The sequence below is a fragment of the Rhinolophus hipposideros genome (genome assembly GCF_964194185.1).
Source record: "Rhinolophus hipposideros genome assembly, chromosome: 5".
In the NCBI taxonomy this organism is placed as follows: Eukaryota; Metazoa; Chordata; class Mammalia; order Chiroptera; family Rhinolophidae; genus Rhinolophus; species Rhinolophus hipposideros.
Window position 1 is genome coordinate 26068534 of NC_138051.1, and position 11096 is coordinate 26079629.

An 11096-nucleotide genomic window follows, 5' to 3' on the forward strand; every position below is an offset into this window, starting at 1 on the left:
CAAGAATCTGATAAATTTTATCCCAGTTTTTTGTGTACCACTTCTAATGTATGAGATTTATTTTTCTATTGGAAAAAAATAAACAGTATGAAAGCATTAAATTGGTAGATTTTAGTAATTTAACAATGAATGGAATCCCTATGTTACAGGCCCTATCTTTCCTTGGAAATTTTAATGGTGGTAATAGATTTCAACAAAGGTACTGATAATCACATTTCTTTTAATCCATTCTTATATCACATTCTTGATTCACATGCTGATTCCTCACTGAGTTGTTAAGTAAATTTTATTTAAGTCTTCTCCAAGAAGGGTGTTCTTGCTTACCAAGGCAGCAATTGAAAGGAGATGAAAATATAATTTAATACTCTTTACATCACAGACACGATTTGAGACCAGTTACTCTGTTAGTAGGAGAAATTCATCACTCATTAAATACAGGGCAAGCATGGCTATCCATAATAATTTTGAGTGCAGTGCAGTCTTACGAATTTAATGTATACACTTTATTTAAATGATGCAAACAGCCATATGAAATCGCACATGATTAGGAAACAGGATGAACTCATTTTGCCTCCTGCTTGGTTTCTCATAAACATGAATACATAATATTGTTATGCACTGTTGTTCATAGATGTCTTATTACATAAAGGGTAAGTATCATATTACTTTAACAGATTATTTTTTGAATTCTGCATGTTATTTTTTGTTTCATCAGATATGTGCCCCAATTAAATAACATTTTTCGAAAAAATGAAAGTATTAGAATATTTGTCATGTTAATTTGGAAAAAATTGAAGTGTAGTACATATTACTAGATAGGATGTCATTCCACTGGTCTATATTAAAGAAAACAAACTGTTTTTGAAAATTGAAGCATTACCTTGTGTAATAAAGTACATCAAATCAGATTTGTAAATAAAATATTGTTTAAATCTAAAGTATTCAATATTTTGATTAGATTATTTTTTTAAGGAAAAATATTTAACGTGTATGTGCCGAATTTTTTTTTAAATAGTTTTTTATAATTGCAATGGAAGGGCAATTGTCTCATTACAAGTGGTACAGAAGCCAATACTTGGGTTACTATAGATATATAAACAAGTAAAAACTGTGGAACAAGTTATAAGCTCATTTTGGAAAAAAAAACAACAACAGTTCTGTAGAAATGCATATTTGTATTTGTTTCTCTAATAAATCTTCAAATAGCTTTAAACAGAAATTAGTTTTAATTGTTTAAATTATGAGTTCTGTTAAGTACTTTTAACATCTGTTTTGCCTTACATTTGTGAAAACATTGTCTCATGGAAATTAATAGATGGTAGGTCTGCACTTATTCAAAAAAGGTCAGGTATTTAGCATTTAAATATGTTTACCTATATGAAATGATTAAAGATTTTTTGTGAAAAACAACACTTCTTTTCTTCCCCAAAATCACATCAGTTAACCGCTGTCCAAAATCAAGACCAATTTGCATCAGCTTTAACTCAGTATCAGATAAAAGAGCAACAAATAAGTGAAATCATGTTCAAATGGTTGATAATCAAAAGATTATTTGATTCAGATAATTGACTTCTTTATATAAAGCAATGAAAATGAATACAGACTCTTGCAAACCAGTGCCTCAATCTTTTTAAATGTGATTTACACATAATGCTTAAAGTTGTTATATAAAATAACATACATTTCCCTTGAATTGTGACTTTATAATCATGTTGAGTAATAATGTATTAGGGTAAAATATGGTTATCTATTTCTGTTATTAAATGATGTTTTTTTTTTAAAGTTGTCATTCTGCTTGAGCAGAGATGCTAAGCTTTTGATTAAGGACTTTGAATAGTCCAATCCTATTGAACTACACAGAGCGTTCAAATTATGAAGTCTTTGGTTTTAAATTTGTTTCTATTGGTAAAATGTTTTGAAAGATCTGGCATCAGAAAACTAAACATTTTCTATGCGTGTCACTCATTGGCTTATCCAATTTTAAAGCTTTTGGTCAATAATAAAAATACTGATTCTTCTCAGTATTTAAGACAATGGGTACTTATATTTTTTCTTTAAAAAAAATTACAACCTAAATTTCAAAATAATGACTTCTCAAATTCCCATACTTTTATATCATTTTTCTAAATATTAATATAGATCAAGTTCTTAGTATATAAAGTAATGTATTGGAAATATTTCAATATATTTACCAAAATATCTTGGATAGATTTGATTATTTTATGGTATTTCTGTATTTTGTCTATTGTAGAAGATAAATGTTGAAAAAGGCTCTGATTAGGGGAAGCCCATAGACTTGAAACCAAGCCATGCTAAAATTTTATTAAACCATTACTTTTAGGGTTTAAAACAGACAAGAATTATAATTTTTAAAAATAGCGGGATACAAATTAACATATCTCATTTTAAAAAAGAAAACTGTTTTGAATCTAGTAAATCAAGGCCTAACCATCACATTTTCCAAAATATCTTAGGATAAAGAGAAGCCTCCAGTCAATTCTGTACAGGATATATTTTGTGGGGTTCAAGTTCCTAGTAAAAAGTGTTTGCTAATAAATTCAGCATTCAGGAGACACAACTCTTAGAAGTCTTTAGTAGCATTTCTATCGTATATCAAGATTATGGTTTTGGGGGGCTGGGTGGAGTGTTTATACACAGGCAGAAAGAACATAGAGACAATTACCAGGACTATTTGCATTCAAACTACTTGTTTTATAAAAACAATCTATGATTCATCAGGCCAAATACTCAGTAAACTAGTTTCAATTAGATTATCTCATCATTTTGCCAGTAAAGGGAAAACCTTTGAGGTTGAACTTCCTGTAAAGTGTGACTTTATGAAGTCTAGAAAATGTTACTTCTATATGCACTGCAAAGGCTCAATCTAAATTAGAGAACTAAACAAAACTCATTTTTTTAAACAAAACTCATTTTTTTTAATCTTCAGAATTCATGAAAATGATTTTTATACATTCTAGCAGAGAGCTAAATGTAACCATTGTTTATTGTCTGAAGAACATGCTTCTAATTTCAAAGCTTTAAATAATCACCAATGTAGTTATTTCTGAACATAAAGTCTTCCTTTGAAATTTTAAGTCTTTCTCTTAGGACTTCTTCATTTGTTTTAAAGTGTAATATATTTATTTGTTTTCTCCAACTAGTTTAGATTAGCAAACAACAAAAATGTGTTTAATTAAATTTATTGGGGTGACATTGGTTAGTAAAATTATATAGGTTTCAAGTGTACATTTTTATAGTACATCATCTATATGTTGCATTGTGTGTTCACCACCCAGAGTCAGTTCTCCTTCCATCGCCATATGTTTGATCCCTTTTACCCTGATCTAGCACCCCCCACCCCCGTTTACCCTCTGGTGACCACTAAACTATTGTCTGTGTCTGTGAGGTTTTTTTCGTTTGTTTTGTTTATTTGTTGTTTTCAGTTTTATGTCCCCCATATGAGTGAAGTTATATTGTTCTTGAGATTTTTTTTGACTTATTTCGCTTAGCATGATAATCAAAATCCATTCATGTTGTGGCAAATGATAGTATTTCATCTTTTCTTATGGCTGAGTAATATTCCATTGTGTATATGTACCACATCTTCTTTATTCAATAATCTGTCGAAGGACACTTTGGTAGTTTCCATGTCTTGGCCACTATGAATAATGCTGCAATGAACATTGGGGTACATATATTTTTTATGGATAAATGTTTTCAGATTTTTGATATGGATACCCAGAAGAGGAATTACTGGGTTGTATGGTAATTCTATTAATTTCTGAGGAACCTCCATACTGTTTTCCATAGTGGCTGTACCAATTTACATTCCTACAGACAATCCAATTAAAAAATGGGCAGAGGACCTGAACATACATTTCTCCCTGAACAGACATTTCTCCCATGAAGACATACAAACAACCAACAGATACATGAAAAAATGCTCAACTTCACTAGCTATTATGGAAATGCAAATCAAAACCACAATGAGATACTACCTCACACCTGTTAGAATGGCTCTCATCAATAAGTAGTAACAAGTGTTGGAGAGGCTGTGGAGAAAAAGGAACTCTTAGGTCTTTTTTAAGTGTCCTTGTAATCTGTCCTTTGTAGGAACTACTTCCTTTAAGATAATCGAATAGCTTTAAAAAATAGTACCCATCACTTCTTTTAGTTGGCATCCCAATTTCTTTTTATTTTATGCATTAACTTTTATTTATTATAAAGTAGTGTTTCTCTAGAGATTAAAAATACTGGAATGTTTATAGGTGATTATAATGCTGAATTTTTTTAACTTTCTGGAAATTCTAGACACTGATATATCCACTCATCAATATGCTAAAAAAAAATCTACAAACGGAATCTGATAGGCATTAGTTTTCATGTGGATTTCTTTATTATGAGAAAGTCAGTATTCTAAATATGTTGTCTGTCCAGACAAAAATGGGACAAAAGATGATGTAAGAAGGCAAAGCACTGAGTGACAGTGCTTTCAAACAGTGACAGGATAACGAAATCAGGGAGCTTAGCCAACCAGGATACCTCATTCTGAGACCTTGACATTGCTTAGGCATACATGTTATCTGTATAACAATGTAAGGTTATCTGTTGTGCACTTTCATATTTTGTGGGTTTGTCATATCTTGAGTATTATTTCCAAATTAATACCATCATTGATGGGTCTCCTATAGTGATAACCAAAGATATACACTAATACATTACCAATGAAGTGACATGTATAAGGTAATGATATTATGAAACTGTTATTACATTATATTGGTAATACTGCCTTCATATCTTCATTACATCAAATATTATAGATTGACACATACTTTTTGGTTATTTTTCATTCATAGTGCATCGCATTTTATTCCAACATGAAGAAATCATGTAGGGGAGGGACTGCTACCAATTTTTATATTTTAAGTACTGTATAACCAAGAGCACAAAATTGATAATAAAATTTATAGATACAAAAATCCCTATTTTTTTCTGATTGTAGGTTATAACATTCAATTGATATTATACATATATTCTTTGCACATACTGATTCTAGTTTTGAACTCAGAGTAAATTATTTTCATTAACAATAACAATGCCATCATTTGTCTATGGTAAAACAGTAAGACTAGTGTAACTAGTGTCACACCTCTTTTTGCATCACTTTGAATGTTTGAGAAAAGCAGTTACAAAGTTATAAACAGTTATAATGTTATAATATTTTCCTCCTCAGTAGCGTAAGCTTTATTTCCATTAAGACAAGTATACTTAAAAAGTTGATCTTCTAAAATTAAAGTTTTGCAGGATTTTTAATACAAAAGTTGGTAAGATTTTTTTCTCAAGTATATTAGAAAGAGTATTTTTACAAATGATTTCTCAACATATGATGAGATTTTAAAACTGATACTTAATATTATCCTCTGCTATATACAGAATGAATTTTTATTCTTTATCACAGGATTGTTAAGATGCAGGTGTTAATTTTATTCCTGTTTTCCAGAACATGAATAATACACAACTGCTGAGTCTCAAGCCACTAAGTTAAAATTAATAAATTGTACCCCACTTTACTGAGAATGTAAAGATTTCAAATGTATAAATTAAAATGATAAGGAAAATTTATTAGAATATTTTTAAATAATAAGCAACTTTAATGCAAGTTAAGTGATTTTGTTTCCAAAAAAACTTAAATAGTCTGAAACTTTCAGAATCATAGGTATCACAAAGCAAAATACACTAGTAAGCATGTTTCCATTTAAATTGTACCTTTTAGGCCTGTCACAGTACATGTTGCCTCCTTTGGCAACATGTTTCCAGTACATGTTTCCTTTGAAATGTGGGGAAATAAAACAATAACCTTTATGAGAACTAAAGCATTTAATGGGAATAACATGTTCAAGCAACTGGAATAACATGGTAGGTATATATGGAATTTTTGGAGTAAATTTGTATCGCCTCATCTGTCCAATGCATGATTAGTTATGTGGCCCTAGAGAAAATTCATTTTATTTGTGTGCTCATAAGATGCAATGCACTACAGAGTTTCAAAGCAGTTTCTTAGTGCTATTATTGGTCAACTTGATTATTAGAAATTAATAAGGAAAGATTTGCCACTTGATAGATTTTTAAAATTACAAATCATAAATTTTCTCAAATCATCAAAGAATGCACGTGTTATGGAAAAACCAAATGTTGGAAAGCTTGATTATATTTACATGAACAGTTTATCTTCTAAACCCATGGCAGAGGTGGAGTGAATAATACAATTCAGAAAGTGTTTAAATTTTTTTTGGAAGTGTACACTTTAAAAACAAAAAAAAAACAAAACAATCCATGTCAGTTTTAAATAGCATATATTGGAAAAACAAATGATTTCATATGGAAGTTTTATGATATGATATATGAATTTCTTTCAAGATACATGAGAGTGCTAATACATACTTTGCTTCTTGACAGTTCTGTTAGGAATCTAAATTTTTAAGTATTCATAACAAGTTTTTGGTTATATTTTAATTTATTAAATCCTTAAGTGTACTAAGTTACAAAAATTATATAAACGGAATTATCAAAACATTAACATGGTTTTATAAATAAAAAAGCTATGTTATAAAAAGTTCAGAAATGACATTTTCTGAGAGACCAAATCTAAAGGAATTTTTTAAAAATTCTGCAATAATAATTTTCTTGTCTATCATTTGTTCTCCTTTCTGAGAGGCAGGGAAATTAAAATGATGTGGGCAATATCCATATCAAACTAGATCCTGCTTTCAGAAAATCTAATAAAATTAAATTATATGTTTTTTTCATTTGGAAAACAAGGTACAGGCAATATTTTTTAAACATTTGAGGTTAAAATGATTCTACAACTTTCCTATTGAAACATCTAGTCTTCCATAGGCAAGAAGTATAGTATGTCTAGCTTAAAATAGATTGAAGTTAATTCTCTAGAATAAATCAGATACACAATGAAACATGGTAAGAATTTAAGATTTATATACAGAGGGTGCCAAAAAAATGTATACACATCTTAAGAAGGGAAAAAACTGTATTAATTGTAATACTCAATATATACCAATAACAAAAGATGAATACAAGTCACGTTTGACTTCTGCAATTACAAGAGGTGCTCAAAGTAGTTACCATCATTATCCAGACACTTCTCATTACTGCGAACTACTGCTTGAGCATAGATAACATCTCTGAAACTATGTATACTTTTTTTGTTACCCCTGGTATATGATTCCTGTAATCTCAAAATGAAAGCTATAAAAGTCAGGGTGCTTATTTTTATAATTAGAAAAATATTTTGTGACTCCTCTTAAGAAGTGATGTTTATCAGAAATTTTAACTTAAAAACATCAGCTAGAGAATATAAATCCCACATATAAAGCATGATATTGAGGATAAAAGTGGGCCTTGGGGTAGACAAATATGGATCTGAATCTTAATTTCACTGTACTGTTACTAAACATTTTGTAGACTCCTATATCCTGTACAGAATAGGGATCACAATTACCTCAGCATATAAGGACAGAAAGTGATGTTTGTTTTAAATACCTAATTATCGGTATCTAAATTTAACCTCAAGGAGACAAAGACATTTTCAATTGCCTTTGAAAATCAAGGGAAACAAATTTGTAAACTTTTTTGAACCAGAACCTAGTAGTTTGTGAATACACTTTACAAAATATATAGGCATGGAGGAACCTAAAATAAAGACCTATATTCGAAAAACTTAGAACTCATAAAAACATGCCTACATATAATACGAACACAGAAGATTTGATAAATATTTTTATACCTATACATTTATTACAGTTTCATCTGTGTGATCATATACATAAAGGTATTACAAGAGATTTTTATTAAATGATTAATAAAATTCCTCATATTGACTAAAAACAAACAGCAGCAATTCCCTAAACTAATCAAAAACGAGGGAGAAAATGATTACATAAAGATGTGGGGTTTTAATCCTGGTTTGTTAATCTAATAACATTAAAATTCTAGTTTCAGGTACAAGAGAAAGTTTATGAAAACTGAAAGAAAACAAAAACACTTTTTAAATGTACTTTTCTATGCCCATAAACGCCAATGAATAAATGAGAAAAAGTGAATCTGTAATACTCTAAAATTCATCATAGAAAAAATTGCAATTAATGAAAAGACTTGAAATTAAATAATATTGGCAATTAATGATTTTGTATGACACAGTAAGTTCAGTGAATTGCAAACAAGTCTATCAGATTGTCCATTGGCTAGTCTTATTTAAATTTAAATTTCATAAACCCCTCCCCCCAAAACCTGCAGTTTCTTTATCACGTAAAGAAAAGAATAAACTGAAGAACTGAAAATTCATCAACAATTATGCTATGATGAACATTAATAAAATCTGACTAATAGTATCCCAGCAATTTTTTTGTGTTTAGTGCTTAATGTTTTACATTTCAAATAATTTCCCTGAAATTAATTTTAATTCATTAATTTTAATTAATTAATTTATTATTACTTATTTTATCTTTAGTAAAGTTAGTATATAGTAAAATACAAAACACCAGAAACCTTTATATTTAAAAGGTCTAGTGCACATGCTTTATTAAACATAACAGGAAATTTCCTTTGAAATTTTCAAAGAGAAGATTCTACCTCTAAAAAACAACTCTTGAAAGCCAATGAAAAGATTCAGAGGTATGTCTGTGTTTCTTAATGGAAAAATTATAGGATAGCAGATAAATATATTCAGGTCATTCAAAGATTACAATTTCAAAGTGCTTTGTCACTGCATCAGTTTTATTTTTTTTTCTTCACAACAACCCATTGAAAATGACAGAACCAGTATCAAATTTAATGTTTTTTCTTAGACGCTGATAATGCTATACCCAATTTCAGTTGGAGAGAAGGGCTGGGCAGACATAACTGTTTACTCATAGTGGGACTTTTAACACACCCCACACCGTACTGTTGAAGTAAGTATTCAAAAGGAAGCTCTTGGGCAGTTAAAGACCCCATATTATAACTTAAGAATTCCAGTCAAGGTTTTTTTCACCAGGATAAAGACAGAAAGTGAAAGGCAATTTGGACAATCCCGCAGGGAAAAATGATATTTCAATTAATATTAAGTGGGCCTATGAATTCTCAAAATATCTGTCAGTTTAGTGATAGCTACTGGCTATGAGATATTTAAAACTCTAATGAGAATACATTTTTAAAGCATTCTCCCACCTAATTTGAGCAATCAATACCTTTGCTGAAATTGGCTCTTAAGCTTAGGTCCCATATTTGGCTAAACAGCAATCATTATCATGCATGTGATTTGGTATACAGGCAAATATTTAAAATATGGCTCAGTGCTTTTTTCACTAAAATGTGTTTAATTTTATTATAGACCTAACATGTTACTAGTTTTGTCTGAAGATGTTTTTGAAAGGCATACAAAATGGAAACTCCACAACACGGAATTGCTTGTTCACTCTGTCAAGAGTCACTCATTGTAGAGGATATAGTTAGGCAGTATGTAGCAGTTGACCAAAATGAAATTCAGTATAACATATTACATAAGAGCCTAGCTCTCCTGGATAAAAGTATATTTGCTTCCATTAAAATGTTTCCTAAGACCAACCATAATGGAAAAGAAGCAAATGTTAGAAACATGAGGAAAAGACAGGTGTATAGCCAAACATGAGCTAAGGCATTGTTAATAATTCTTGATATTTAAAAACAACAGTATTTTAATAAGTAGCTTTTCATTCTCATTTAATTGAAATACTGGCAATAGTAATCTCAGGAAATTTTGCTTGCTATGGCCTTAAAAGCATTAAATTGAATATTATGGCTAATGTTTAAAGTACACTATTTTTCAAGTGGTAAGAAAGGTTCCCTGAATTAAAAAAAAAAAAAAGTAGGGTAAAGGGGGGTCAAATATATGGTGATGGAAGGAGACTAGATTTTGGGTGGTGAGCACACCATGCAATATACAGATGATGTATGCTAGAATTGTATACTGAAAACCTATGTAATCTTACTAACCAATGTCACCCCAATAAATTTAATTCTAAAAAAGATCCAGTTAATAGGGAATAAAAGGAAATGAGTCATTCTTATATTAAAGTACAAAGCCTAGTTTATTTAGGCTTATTACTGTTTCTAAGTGATGGTAATCATCTTGATCATTTTTCGTAGGTGATTAAATTCATTAAGAAGATAGAATAAGAAAACAAATATTCTACAACCTAAATATTAAAATCAACACTTTAAAATTTTTTCTTAATGGCATGAATTTAATATACAGTGACCAACTTGTTATCAAAAAAGGTAGTTCTGAAACATAACAGTTTCAAAAGTGAATTATATAATAGAATATGGAATTCTAAACAGACTACAAGTATGGAAAAATGAATTACAGATAGTGACTAAAGAAAGGAAGGCTTATTTTATCAGAATTGATCAATATCTGTAGAGTTTACCCTGTGCCATAGGATTATCATACCAAATATTTCTAAAACCTAACTCTGAAGGAAAAACATACTTTTTAACCCTACTGATTTTAACCATGATTTTAAAAGGAGGATGTAATTCTTATGTGTTTGATGGAATTAACTTTATTTGTGATTCAGAACCCTTTTCTACCTGTCTCAGTCTTCAGGTGTTTAAAATGGAAATTCTCAGTGTAACATTTAGAGACAATTTCCTTGATTCATGAGAAATACATTTTTTACTTCTAAGGCTTAGGAGGTTAATAGCATTTCAATCCAAAGACCTATGTTTACTGGTCTAATTAGGGAAAATGTTTTACTTTTATTTGCCAAATATATTAAATTATATGTCAAGTTGGTTGCTATTACATATAAGGGAACACTTTTTATGTTAATAAAAGAGAAGAACCATAGCATAGACAGAACATGAAATAAATAATCCAACTTTATTTTCCTAGCTGTCTAATTTTCTCTGACTGTCTGAAAATGATGAGAATAGTCACCAGGGAAAATTACATATACATGTACAATTTGAAATACTGGTCTGGCAAATGGAGAGAAACAGAAACTCTCCAATGTGGGCAGGGAGAAGACTGAAGATGTCCTGTACACCACAAACATGAC